Here is a 14,701-nt window from a genome sequence, read left to right as displayed (position 1 = left end):
CCTGTGTGCAGTTTATGCTGTACTCTTCTCTTGGGATGGCTTGTTGGAAAGATCATGAACACACATTGCATACTTGGAAATCTGAGTTCAAATCCTCTCTCTGCAGAGTTTAGGTCTCAGGCAAGTTTCTGAACTCTTCTAAGCCTTAATTTCTTCGTTGGTGCAAGGATGGTTACAACTACTTCAACAGCGTATTATGAGAATTCAATGTGACGAAATATTAGATGGTATCTAAAACATAGTGACTGATCAGCAAGCTAAAATTCCTTTACCATAAACATAAATATATCTGTTAACACTAACTGGTAAAACAAACAAATGTGAAAATCTGTCCTGCATACAACAGTAGAAATGTATTTCTCATCCACGTAAAGTTCAGAATGGCGGGCAAGCATTTATAAGAATAAAGTTTCTTCCATGTTTGAGTTATGACATGTTCAACACGTAATCATGACAGCAAGCTGGCTGAAAGGGGCAAAACATGGAGGATCACTCAAGAGAAGTTTTGTGCATTTCAATTCTATTCACATTCCGCTGGCTAGAACACTCCAAAGCCAGCAAACTACAAGGCAACCCATGAAAAGGAGTCTAGCCCATAAAGAAAAAGAAATTGGTTTGATGAACAGCCAGCCAGTCTCTGCCACAGTTGGTTTCTGAAATAACCATGCTAAGTCTATAACTATAACTAATGAATATCCTAGATGATAATAGAGCAATTTTCAGAAGAGCATAGTTTAAGTCCAGGTATAAGTAGCAGAAGAGTAAGTTACAATAGTTATCAATACTAATTGTCTTTTCTCTTTTTCACAGATACTGTCTTTATAAGACATGGGGCTAGATTAGTAACACACGAGAATACCCGAGGGTTAAGTATGTCACTAATCTGATGCCACGTGCAAAGGGGATACTCAAAGTTCTCTGGAAACCTCCCCCTTGTTTTATTAGCAGACTTTTTTTCCCTACTATGTTACTAGAGGGTGAATGAAAATTTTTGCATTGATATTATCATGCTCTCTCTTAGACAGCTAAGTCTGTTAGCAACCTAATACTTATATTTAAGAACCCTTGGGTCTGAACACAAAGTTTTTAATTTTTTGTATATGTGTCATGGTGTGTGTGTGGACTTGGTCGCTCAGTCGTGTCTGACTCCCTGTGACCCCATGGATTGTAACCCGCCATGCTCCTCTGTCCATGGTATTTTTCAGGCGGGAATACTGAAGTGGGTTACCATTTCCCCCTTCAGGGATCTTCCTGACCCAAGGATGGAACCCAAATCTCCTGTCTCACCTGCATTACAGGAAGATTCTTTACCCACTGAGCCATCAAGAGAGCCCACAGAAAGTTATTGACCACAATCAAATAACTGCTTGTGGGGCATTGACCTAGAATCCAGGTTCTGATTCCAAAGCAAGAGCATACATATTATTATTCGGATGGCAGCTAAATAAAGGTATGCAGTAATACCAATAATGCCATATTTTAATCCCACAACCTCATTTTAGGATATAATTTTGACTTCCTGAGATGATGCGCCTTTTTAGCTGTTTCAGAACCTGCTTTGAGAGGACTGAACTTTTTAACACAACAGCTAGCAGTGAAATAATGACAGTAAATTCCCAACCTTCACCTAGGTAATCACCTCAACCCCTTCCTCAGTTATCTCATGTAAATACAGTTCTGTTCCAGAAAGTTTCCCCATCTATTTTAAAACACAACTTCTGCTAATGAAAATACTTTCTGGATCAACTGGAATGATTCAAATCTATACCCACTACAAAGCCCTTCAATTGCTGTATTTGCACTATTTCATTAAATAATCCTAGTTTGCTTTTTTTATGGTAAGAGGTAATTCAGTATCAGAATTTTTCTATTCACCTTTAGTTCCTAAGTAAAACTATGGCCACTCTCAGTTGCAAATACTTCTCAGTCAAAAATTAGATTTTAATCAAAACCCTGAATTTAATTTAGAATTCAAGCCTTTTTTTAGGTTGAAAGCCTGTATGGGAAAAACAGTTCTGCTTCTCTATTTCTCCATCTCGTTTTCCTCTTGCACCCCACAAGGCAGTCTCAGGGTGAAGAGCAAAACAGTTCTTATCTAGCTTGTCTGTTGTAATCCAGTTTTGCACTCTCTTGGCCTGACATACATAACCCCCCTACCCACTAGGACTTGCAGGACCCAGTGCAAAACGGAAATGCTGGCGCCACTGTGGAACAAGAATGAAGAATTTTAAAAGGGCAAAGAAGAGCATTAAACCAAGCATAGTCTGTGTGCACAGGACTACGAAGATCACCGGCCCATGACCTGTTTGTGTTTCAGGTTGGCTCTCCAGGGGCTCTTTGGAGAGTTTCTTCCAGACTTCTCTAACTGCAACCCCTACAATGTGGGCAATGCACCTTTTCTTTTAGCTGCCTATTCCTACTCACTCTTCAGCTTCAGTTTCTTCAGCCCTATTGAAGTCTCCCTGTTGGGGTCCTCCCAGCCTCTGCGGAGGTCTCCTAGGCAGACTCAAGATGGCTCCAGCCCACTCCTTCTCTCCTGTGGTGCTTCATCTGGGCCTTGGGAAATACTCACCTGTTGACCATTCTCTCCCTTGTGGTTCTGCCATAGAAACAGTTGGGCAACCTGATTCCCAGTTTCGATGGATCCCCTCAATGCAGGGAACGAACATATCCCAAGCTCTACACTTGATCCCACGGAAGCCCATGGCTGCCCCTCTGGCATGAGCTGAAGAAGCATTCTCCATCCCTTCCCCACTGGAGATGGTGAGTTCAACCTTCCCCAGTATAGTCCATACACAGATCACCTCTGTCTCAACTATTTGATATTCTTAAAGTGAACAAGAATATCTGAGTTATAAAATAGGTTTTGAATTATTTTCTTCTTAATAGTTACCTAACTTGAAATCTCACTTCTCTTTTTTTTGTATTTGGGGCTCTCAGTTAAAATTTCAGTTTTAAATGCCTATTGAAAAGCATATTCTCTTTGTAGGATAAATATCTGCTGTTTCCTACTTACATGTGTGTTAGCCATTCAGTTGTGTCCAACTCTTTGCGACCCCACAGACTGTAGCCCACCAGGCTTCTCTGTCCATGGAATTCTCCAGGCAAGAATACCGGAGTGGATTGCCATCCCCTTCTCCAAAGGAACTTCCCAACCCAGGGACTGAACCCTGATCTCCTGCCTAGCAGGCAGATTCTTTACCATTCGAGCTATAGGGGTGTATAAAAAATTATCAGCTGTTACCAAAAAAAAAAAATGTATTGAGGTTAATAGGTGTTCAAGGCATGAAAGTGAAAAATGAAAGTGAAGTCGCTCAGTCATGTCTGACTCCTAGCGACCCCATGGACTGCAGCCCACCAGGCTCCTCCATCCATGGGATTCTCCAGGCAAGAGTACTGAAGTGGGGTGCCATTGCCTTCTCCTAAAGAGAGGTTAATGACATTTTAATTGAGCTTTAAGATGAGGTTAGGGATTCCTTGGCAGACCAGTGGATAGGACTGGACTGCATTTCTTTGCCAAAGGCCCAGGTTTGATCCCTGGTCAGAAAATTAAGTTCCCACAAGCCACATAGCCTGACCAAAACAATAAAAAATAAGTAAAATAAAATGAGGTCCAGAAATTGACAAGGCAGAAGGAAACATTCCAGGCAGTGAAAGGAACACAAAAGCAATAGAGGGTACCATCAGGAACTCCAAGGGGGAAAAAAATGGTGCAGGGAAGATTTCAGTGACATGAAAACATTTGAGCTGGGCTTGAAGAATAATCATGAGAAAACGTGAGTCTATATTTATGTAAGAGCACTGGAGAGGTAGAAGAAAGAAGAATCTCCTGATTAATTTCTGATGTAGAACCATCAGGGCAGAGTGATTAGATGGTGGGCAAAGGGATAGTATAAAAAAGAGGAATGAAGGATGATGTCCAGAATTCTGCCCTCCTGGCCCTGGGATGAGGAGTGTGTGTGTGTGTGTGTGTGTGTGTTTGTGTGTGTGTGAGCATGTACACACTATGGTTGTTAGTGCTTATTTTGGGGAGGAGGGTTGTTAAGAGGCAAGGTTGTGAGAGAGAGAAGAGAAAATGGACCATTTTTAATATTAAATTTAATGTACACTTTTCAGACTTTCAGTTAGATGTGGTAATAAATACAGTGGCTAACATGATTGTGTTAAGCACTCTGTAGGAATTAGCTAATTTAATATTAGAGGCATTTGAGAATATGAAAATATGGTGGTCAGACTAGAAGACTTGGTCTGAAGCTATGGGTCTGCATCAGAGCATGGGGTAAATGACAGCAGGCAGCAGTGTGATCCTAAAAAGTGAACCTTGGCAAACGCTAATTCTTGAGGGCAGAAAAAAAAAAAAAAAAAAAACGGAGGGAAAAATAAATAGCCAAATGAGTAAGGAGAGAAACAGAAGTTGTAAAAGCCAAGGTTGAGAAAGTTTCGACAAGGGGGAGGGAGATGTATTTGCCAGTGGAAATGCTGTCAAGGAAGGGCAAATAAAAGAGAAAATTTGATAAGTCTCTATTGAATTTTACAACTGCGACATCATTGGTTATTTTTATGGAAGCAATTTCATGGTATAATGGGAATGATAGCTTCAAAGAGTTAATGAGGAAATGGCCAATTGAGGAAGAGGGGATAGTGGAGTAGTGGAAATAGATACTAATATTTATTGAAACCTACTATGAGCTGGGCTTCCCTGGTGGCTCAGTGGTAAAGAATCTGCCTGCCAGTGCAGGAGGTGAGGGTTCAATTCCTGGGTTGGGAAGATCCCCTGGAGAAGGAACTGACAATCCACTCCAGTGCTCTGTGCCTGGAAAATTCCATGGACAGAGAGAAGCCCAGCGGGCTACAATCCCTGGGGTTGCAAAAGAATCGGACACAACTTAGCAACTAAACAACAACAACAACTGAGAACTGAGTAAGTTCCCCTCTGGCATTTTGCTTAAGTGTAGCAGGACGCTGTTTTGAAATATTCACCTTTGTTTTCTGGGTTATGACTCCCCTAGCTCTTTCTCAACATTTACAGTGCTAGATCATTGCCTCAGGAAAGAGACGGTAGAACAGATTGACAAGGAAAGGCATCCTTTCCTGGCTTTTTAGTTTCTGTGGAGAAGGAAATGGCAACCCACTCCAGTACTCTTGCCTGGAAAATCCCACGAACAGAGGAGCCTGGTAGGCTGCAGTCCATGGGGTCCCTATGAGTCGGACACGACTGAGTGACTTCACTTTCACTTTTCACTTTCATGCCTTGGAGAGGGAAATGGCAACCCACTCCAGTGTTCTTTCCTGGAGAATCCCAGGGACAGAGGAGCCTGGTGGGCTGCTGTCTATGGGGTTGCACAGAGCCGGACACAACTGAAGTGACTTAGCAGCAGCAACAGCAGCAGCAGCAGCAGCAGCAACAGCAGCAGCAGCAGCCTTTCGGCAGAAATGTAAACTCTAGGGCTTTAAACAGCAGGCTTGGGAGACTATGCAATGCCTAGAACAAGGCCTCACTCACTGTGCCACCTCTAAAATGCTCCTCAGGCTAGCAGGAGGAGATGGGTGGGTTTCTGGGGAAGGGCCAGCCCAAGTGGGAAAATGAGTAAATAACCTGACAGTCTTCAGGACTCCAAAGACAGGAGTTGTGTTTCTTTCCTTGTGAGATTGTAGATGGATGGAAAGGCCAGGGGTTGTCTCGTCCCTATGATTAATGTACGCGATCAGTCCCCACAGAGCTTCCAGGTGCGCAGCTTAACTTGGGCAGCAACACAATTCCTGTGTGACTGGGATTTCTGAGGTTTAAGAGGACATACGAGATCCCCACGCTCAACTATGAGGTAAGATTAGCACTGCAGTTCCCGCACATCAGCAAATGACACTGAGGGGACTAAGGGATAGCTCAGCAGCAAAGGGCAATTGAGATAACTGACATCTCAGAAGATGCCAGTGTGTACAGCCAAGACCAATAGCCCTTTCTCTTCTCGTGAACTGATACCATGGAAGCCAGTCTCCCCAGTGCCTTTCCTCCAGGACTTCTTGACAACCCCAGGCAGAAAGGAAGTTTCTAATTACTCACCCTAATGGAGACCCAAAATTGAAATATAGTTCGTTCTAGAAACCCTTGAATTTGGGAAATTAAATTCACACCCACCATTTCTATTCTACCGTACTCTAATCTTAACCTTCATTACAACTTCATTAAGTAGGAATTGCCATTCCCACATTACAAGTGATGAAGTAAATTCAGAGATAAATGACAAATTTCAAAACAAAATTAAGAAATTCTTCTAGCCTAGCAAGGGGCAGAACGGGGGCTCACACTGAGGTCTGCTTTACACTGAAGCCAGTGATCCGTCAGATCATTTCATGTTTTTCAAAAAGTTGGACAGAGAAGTGAAATAATAGCCAGAAGGGGATCCAGGGTGATGAGAGTTCCTTTTTTTAAGAAGGAGAGAAATCAGACAATATAAATGGGAAAAGGAAAAAAGAGCTAATTGAGAGAGAGAGATTGAAAATGAAGGAAAGAGGGGATTATTGAAGAATGTTTCAAAAGGATATGGGAGGTGAATAAAGATAATAGTACCTACCTTGAATGGAAGGTAGATACTTCTCCAAGATGAGAGTGAACATGGAAAGTATTTGCATGGATAGAAAAAGTTTTGTAGACAGGTGGGGAAATTTTGCTGGCATCAGTGCTCCATGACATAGAGGAGGAAAGGCCAAGCGCAATACTTGTAGGATGCATGTAGGACGAAAACTGAATCATAACTTGCATTTTAGTGCCTTGAACAGAAGGCGGTATATGTCATGCATTTGATTGAGTTCCTTCAACACTGTAGTGGCACCATGCCCAGATCTGCAACCCCTCCTTTGAGGACTGAAGCAGACATTTCTCCAGCTGCTCAGAATGTTGGTCATTGACACTTCTTAATTAAGTCCCCTTCCTAGGAATTGTCCTCTACTGAGAGCAGCTTTATCCTAGATCACACTCCCTTCCCAATGACTACCGTCTGGGATGTAAGGGCTAGCCCCTTGCCTCAATTTAGAACAAGCCTATAGGCCCATCCATATCCCCAGATCTCTCTACTGCTCCCGCAGCACAGCACTACCCACCCCCTGCCCCCCGCAACACACACACACACACACACACACACACACGCGGAGGATTAGCTGAAGTCTGCATTGTGGTCGTGCTGTGCTTCACTATGCCAAATCCTGCTTCCTTCATGCCCGCATAGGAATTCCCCCCAGACTTCCTACAGGCACTTAACCCATTCTCAGGTCCTTGTGTTTGGGGTGCATGCCTGCTCCCCTTGTGCCAACAGAGAACTACTCTGCCGATGTAGCCTGTGGTTTTCTGGTTCTGGTGTGAATTATGAGCAAGCTCACTTGTCTGCAGGCTTAAATGCACATTTCTGACTTGTGCTAATGTAAAGTTGCTGTTTTCTTCTCCAATACCTACCTTTTGTATGCATTCTTCAGTTGGGATCCAAACTCAGGAGGAGAAAAAGGAGTTATTTTACTCTCTGAAACCGGTGATAAAGAAACTTTATTTTTTTTCTAGTGTTCAGGTGGCTTTGCAGGGTAAGGAACAGCAAGAATGACAAGGAATGGGAAAAATAAACATCATGTGGAACATAGGATAGAAAATGTCCATGAACTCCAAACCTGTTTGCAAAGTAGTTCCTACCTAAGAGAAGAAATGACTCACAAAGGATATCTATCCAGGCTCCCAGTCATTAGATTTAAATCATCGTTTTTTTATCCTCTAAATTTTGGGCTTAATTCAAAAGGTTCATGAAGAACCAAGAATGTTGGCGCTGTTACAAAGTAGAACTGCATCCGCTTTTTGCTAAAATCAGTTTTATCTTTAACTTAATTGCATTCTATTACCAAAAGATAAGTATGCTAAATGGATACACATATCAAAACATCTATTATAGGTTTGCCAAAGTGATGGTAAGGATGACATTATTTTTATTAATGCCTATTCTAAAATTACTTTAATTTGACCTCATTTTACCCCAAATTACCTTTTGAGATAATTTTTCAGGCTTAGTCCCAAGTTAAGGATGGCTCTGAAACTTTCTTCATAGCAAGGAATTAAATTAGGTAAGATTTTGTTTGTTTTGAGCATGAGTAAGATTAACAAGGGGTTTCCTGGGTGGCTCAGCAGTAAAGAATCTGCCTACAATGCAGGAAACATGGGTTTGATCGTAGGTGGGGAAGATCCCCTCGAGGAAGGCATGGCCACCCACTTCAGTATTCTTGCCAGAAAAATCCAAGATTAACAAACCTTTACATTTTAGACTGTTTCAGGAGTCACATGTGATAGATTTCGTATTTGATATAATTGTACTTTTGATATTCGTTTTTGTTACTCTACAAACTAACCAGGAGTAACAAGGTTTTCAGAAAAGTATGTATTTGGCTTTTCTTCTCTGTTTGGGTCAATGTTAGGATTTCCAAGATACCTTTAGTCATGGAGTTAGTCATTGGTGAAGTGAATCCACAAGCTGTTTGTTGCTTGCCAGTTGTATTGCTTATCAATAATGCTATTACCAGTTCCCTCTAAAGCATGATGATTTTTTACCAAAATGGAAGCTATGCAGTTGTAATTTTTCACCCTTTATAATAGGATTGTGGAGTGCGGGAAATGGAGCAGAGAGGTCTTCAGCTTTTCTGTCTTACTGTAATATTCCTTCACCTGTGAGGTGAAGAACATGTAAGATAACAGAATGGCTCTGCTCTCAGAGGTGATGATGGGTTTGCTCTGAGCTATTGACACTCATACCTGGGCCTCTCGTGATCAATGACACACAATTTGGAGACGGCTGACTGGGGTTAATGGTGCAATCTGTGGCTTTGGAACAGAGTTCTTCTCTATGTGAAACTAATTGGCCCATATGGGGATTAAACTGGTAACAGTGTCCTCATTTGTCAACCCATCTATTCAGCATTTGAATCTGGTTACGTCTGAGTACTTTTCCCAATTCAACCAATGTGTTTTCAAATGATGATATAACCTCAGAAATAGGAAGAGGTAATTGCTTAAAATATACAAGCTACTTATCAACCCAAATCACCATAAGAAAGTCATTAAAAATTAAATAATTATCCTATTGCCAATTATTCTTAATTGAATATCCCAAGCTGTGGGAAACAGAACAGGAGGTAAGTCTGCTTCTCATTAAGTACCTTGTGTGTGTGTGTTCAGTCGCTCAGTCATGTCTAACTCTCTGCAGCCCCACCAGCTATAGCTAGCCAGTGTCCTCTTTCCATGGGACTTTCCAGACAAGAATTCTGGAGTGGGTAAGCCATTCCTTTCTCCAAGGGATCTTTCCAATCCAGGGATTGAACCTGAACCTCCTGCATTGCAGGTGGATTCTTTACCATCTGAGCCACCAAGGAAGCCACACTTTTCACATGAAAACAGGTCTCAAGTTGTCGAATTATGCTATGGTAGAGCCTGCAGCACAGTGGAAATAAAAAAGTTAAACCTGAAAAAAAAAAATTAGAGTAAATGTTTATTCCTAGGGGTTAGAGGATGGGGGGATAAGACAAATATTATTTAAGGGTACAAACTTGCAGAAAAGTCCTAAAGATCTAGTGCACAGTGTAATGAATATAGACAACAATATTGTACTATCTTTATGTAATGCGGTAAATATTACTACAAGGGCGAGCATATTACAGCATATAAATGTATCAAAGTAACACATTATATGCCTTAAATTCACACGGTGTAATAAGTCAAGTTTATAAAATTTAAAAAACATAAAAAGGGAAAAAATAAAAGAAATTGAAAAAAAAAAAAAAAAGGTTACGTAGGAGGCCCAGAGGGGGTGGATAACAATGAGCCAGGGTGTCAAAGTGACCACATTTACATGCAATAGAAAACCATTTCTAACCCTCAGTTAGTAGTTATCTTTTCCTGCCAAAAAAGATTTTTAAAATAAGTGAACTTTAAGCAGTTACAAAAATAGCAAGCCTTTCCCACAGAGAGTCATAAAGACCCAAACCTAAGCAAGTAACAGAGCAGTGGTGTCCAACAAGAGTGTGAGAAATAGAAGAGCATTCTCAGAACTTTGACAAAGAGAGAAGAGTTATGTGGATTGTACTTAAAAACTAACTTAGTTTAGCACTATTGACTAAGAGTTTTCCCTGGCTCCTTAGTGAGGAAAAATCCAAATTTAACCTCAAAACTCTGTCTATATTGGATAGGCCAAAAGGTTCCTTCAATTTTTAAGTAAAATAAAAGACACATTTTTCAGCAAGAACTTTACTGAACAATGTGTTCACTGTTTTGTTCCACTACCTTCTGCCATTTTTTTCAGGCAACTTCATAATTCCGTCTTCTCAAAACTTTTTGTCTTTTTGAGCAAAGAACTGTTCCAGGTGCCTTTTACAGTCTTTGAGGGAATTGAAATTTTTTCCACTAAAATAATATTGTAAGACTGAAATAAATGGAAATCCGAAGGTGCAATGTCTGGTGAGTATAGCAGATGAATCAGAATCTTCCAGCCAAGCTGTAACAGTTTTTGCCTGGTCATCAAAGAAATATGCATCTGGTAGTATCCTGATGGAAGATTATGCATTTTCTTTTGAGTAATTCTGGATGATTTTCATTGAGTGCTGCCTTCAGTTGGGCTCATTGGGAGCAGTACTTGTTGGAATTAATTATCTGGTTTTCCAGAAGAAGGTCATAATAGAGGACTCCCTTCCGATCCCACCATAAACACAACATCATCACCTTCTTTGGATGAAGATTGGCCTTTGGTGTGGTTGGTGGGGCTTCTTTTAGCTTGTCCCACAATCTGTTGCATTCCACTTTATTGTACAGTATCCACTTTTCATCTCCCATCACAATTTGTTTTTTAAAAAGGGAACATTTTTGTTATGTTTAAGTTGAGAATCACATGCAGAAGTATGATCAGAAAAAGAAGATTTTTCCCACTTAATTTATGTGCAACCCAAACATCCAAGCAATTAACATAACTAAGCTGGTGCAAATGATTTTCAAAGCTTAATTTGGATATTTAGAGTTTGTTGGCTATCTCCCACATTGATTTTTCGCAATTAATATCTCAATTTGATAGCTATCAACTTCAACTGGGACTACCAGACCGTTGACCATGGATTCAGCAAGAAATCTCCACCACAAAACTTCGCAAACCACTTTGGACACCTTGGGTCCATCACAGCAACTACACTGCACAAATCCTTTTTTGCATTTCAGTTGTATTTTTTACCTTTCTTGAAATAATAAAACATACCATGCCAAAAATATTGCTTTTTTCTTCCGTCTTCTATATTAAAATGTCTACACAAAAATTCACCAATTTTGACAAGTTTTTTTTTTTAAGCACTCTTTTATGACAGTTGTCACAATACAATTGTTTTGAATGAAGTTAAAGGCAACTGAACACTACTAGAGCCAGCTTATGGAAAACACCAAACAAACTTTTTTGCCAACCCAATATTTATAGGACTATTTAAATCTGCTTAAGTCAACATTTGAATCTATTACTGTTTTCAAAAATTCTTAACTAAAAAGACTGCTGAGATAAATATACACATAGGATATATGCAGCCTTGTTACAGGGTTTCCCCGGCAGTAAAGAATTCACCTGCAATGCAGGAGATGCAGGAGTCATGGGTTCAATCTCTGGGTCAGGAAGATTCCTTGGAGGAGGACATGCCAACCCACTCCAGTATCCATGGGGTCACAAAGAGTCAGAGGCAAATAAGCAGCAGCAGCAACCTTGTTATAGCAATCAAAATTTTAGTTCCAAGAGGAGACAAAATCAGCTCAGTGCTTCACTCAGAAAAGAATGTATTTTTTTTAATAGTCAGTGTACAACATACTATATTTTCTTGAGAAGTAGAGAAAGAGATTGAACTAATATGTGCAAAATGAAGAGTATTCATGGCACTTTCTTTTTCATTATGTATTAATTTAATTTTTAAAATTGTGAAACACTGTTTTTGCAGAAGGTACTTAAAGCATATGTATAGATTCCATGAGCAGCAACCTTAAATCCAGTGTGCGCTTCCCCAGCTGGAGCCTCCTCCCTCAAGAATAAACACTATCCTGTCTTTCTGAGTAATCATTTCCTTGGTTTTCATTATTTCCTCCAATTTGTCAATCCACAACTAAGATTGTTTTGTTTGAGTTTCTCCTTATTCTCAGTATTATGTGTTTAAAATCCATACATATTGTTGTGAGTAGCTGTATTTTTCATTCTTATAGATTCCACTATATGAATATATCATGATTTTTTAAGGAGTTTTTTTTCATCTAAACTTTCCAAATTTAATGACATGAGGTTTTTAAAGACAATACCGTCTTACTTTCTTTTTAATGTCTGAAGAATCTCTAATGTCACCTTTTTCATTTCTGGGTTTTTTTTTTTTTTTCTGTTTCTTTCTTGATTGATTCTTACCAGAAGTTTGTCAATTTTACCAACATTTTAAATTCATTAGATGCTGCTCTCTTTCTAATTTTCTATCTCCTAGTGTTTTGCAAGTTTTATTTCGTGGTTCTTATTCTAACTTCTTGAGATCGATGATGAAGTAATTCATTTCTAACCTTTCTTTTTTTCTAGTTATGTGTATAAGGCTATACACTTTTCTCTAAAGACTTCTTTAGTGGTATATCGTGTTTGAGATGTGATCTTTTCATAATCTTTTAGTTCAAAATAATTTTTATTTGTGTTCTGGTTTTTCTTAGACGTTTGTTTCTTAATTCTCCAAAATATGGGAACATACTTTGTATGATTTCAATTCTTTAAAAGTTATTGAGACTTGTTTTGTGTCCTGGCTTTTTTTATATCAAGATTTTTTTTTACTTCTTCTAGGTTGATTAATACTTCTAGCTGAGAAATATATTCAGAACTTTAATATAATCTTTTAGTGAGTTCCAAGTTTGTTTTCAGTTCAGTAAATCTGCAGCACATATGTGTATGCATATTTATGAGCATAACAATTTACAGATAAATTGTTATATTTGTCTTATTAATGAGTATAATTTTGCATTATTTTGCCATTTTATAAGTAACTCCTTTTCCAGTGACCCACCTTCCAATGGATAGTACGGAAAAGGAGAGTTTGTTCTGAAGATAAACTATTAATTAACTGTATAACATTTGATTCTTCTTTATCCTTTAGTTACATATGGAGGTTAGAACCTTGGCTGCGGTGTTACGCTTGTTAATAGTATGTGATATAAAGTGTAAAAGACTAATCCTGGGAGTGCAAAGCGAGGGAAATCATTAAGAAATACCTAGACAGAAACTTGGATTGAGGAGAGGCTTTAATGCAAGGAACCATTACAAAGACAGTAAATACAAAGAACTCAAGGGGAGAACGCTGACCATGTACAATTCTAAGACTGCTCTTGTCCAACAAAGGAAACAAATATATGCAGTTTGAGATCACTTGCTTATTAATTTCTTCAGAGCATTAAGGAAGGAGAGGCTTAGGATTATTAGTAAGTCTTCTAGAAAAGCCTGCAAATAAATGTATGTATATATATTAATATATATGGACAAAGGATTGAAGACTTGGAATTTTGGTTTGAGTTGCAGTTTTACTATGTACCAGCCATGTAAAATTGGGCAAATATGTAATGAGACTTCCATTTTGCAATCTGTAAAATGAAGATGATAGTAACACGTGTGAATTGGGCAAGTCCACTTATACACAGATTTTTTTTCACTGAATACATACTGCAGTACTACATGATCTGTGGTTGGTTGAATTCTGGAATGCAGGACCACGGATTAGGAGGACCAACTATAAAGTTACATGTGGATTTTTGACTGTGAGGAAGGTGGATGCCCCTAAGCTCTGAGCTATTCAAAACTCAACGATACTTAACGTCAATGGTTGACAAGAGGGACTTGTCAGTCTGTACTTGGTAAATTACAGGGCAGAATTCTGGGTTACAGATGTATCGCCTTACTTTCATATACGTACTATTCTAAAAGTTTTAACTAGCTGTCGTATTTTAAATTTTTAATTTCTAGCTTTTTTTTATCAAGTTTATTCAAGTATGATTTACATAAAATACAATTCTCTGTTTTAAGTTTGCAGTTTCAAGAGACTTACACCCCGGTGGCTCAGATGGTAAAGCGTCTGCCTACAATGCAGGAGACCCCGGTTTGATCTCTGGGTCACGAAGATCCCCTGGAGAAGGAAATGGCTACCCACTCCAGTACTCTTGCCTGGAAAATCCCATGGATGGAGGAGCATGGTAGGCTACAGCCCATGGGGTCGCAAAGAGTTGGACCCCACTGAGCAACTTCATTTCAAGCACTATAGTCAAAATAAAGATTATTTCCATCACTGTGCAAGTTTCCTTTGTGCCTCTTGGCGGTCAGCCTCCCCACCACATTTCCGCCGTCTCAGGTAACTATCTACTTTCGGTAATTACTGCTTTGTTATGCTCTTTTCTAGAATTTCACATAAATGGAATGATACAATATGCACTCTTTTGTATCCAGCTTCTTATGCTCACCATATTGCTTTTGAATCACCTATGTTGAGTATATTGATTGTTTGTCCTGAAATACGGCTAGATGATTACCCATTGTACGGCTATAGCATGATTTGTTTATTCATCTGTTGACTGATATTGTAGTTGTTTCCAGATTTTGACTGTTATGAATGTGTACATTCCTATATAAATCTTTGGATGGACATATGTTTTCAT

General features: G+C 39.4%; 1 long non-coding RNA gene across 1 annotated transcript; it reads left to right on the top strand.

Annotated features, from left to right (window-relative positions):
• Positions 1–2,109: 2,109 nt before the first annotated feature.
• LOC138415879 (uncharacterized) lies at positions 2,110–11,272 on the top strand. The gene is made up of 5 exons (XR_011247433.1): positions 2,110–2,317; positions 2,609–2,763; positions 5,710–5,822; positions 10,323–10,477; positions 11,085–11,272. It is a non-coding gene; the product is annotated as an uncharacterized lncRNA (long non-coding RNA).
• Positions 11,273–14,701: the final 3,429 nt, after the last annotated feature.

Source organism: Ovis canadensis, chromosome 12 (assembly GCF_042477335.2).
Source record: "Ovis canadensis isolate MfBH-ARS-UI-01 breed Bighorn chromosome 12, ARS-UI_OviCan_v2, whole genome shotgun sequence".
Lineage (NCBI taxonomy): Eukaryota > Metazoa > Chordata > Mammalia > Artiodactyla > Bovidae > Ovis > Ovis canadensis.
Note: the sequence above shows the minus strand (reverse complement) of the source record. Positions and strands in the feature narration are given on the sequence as shown.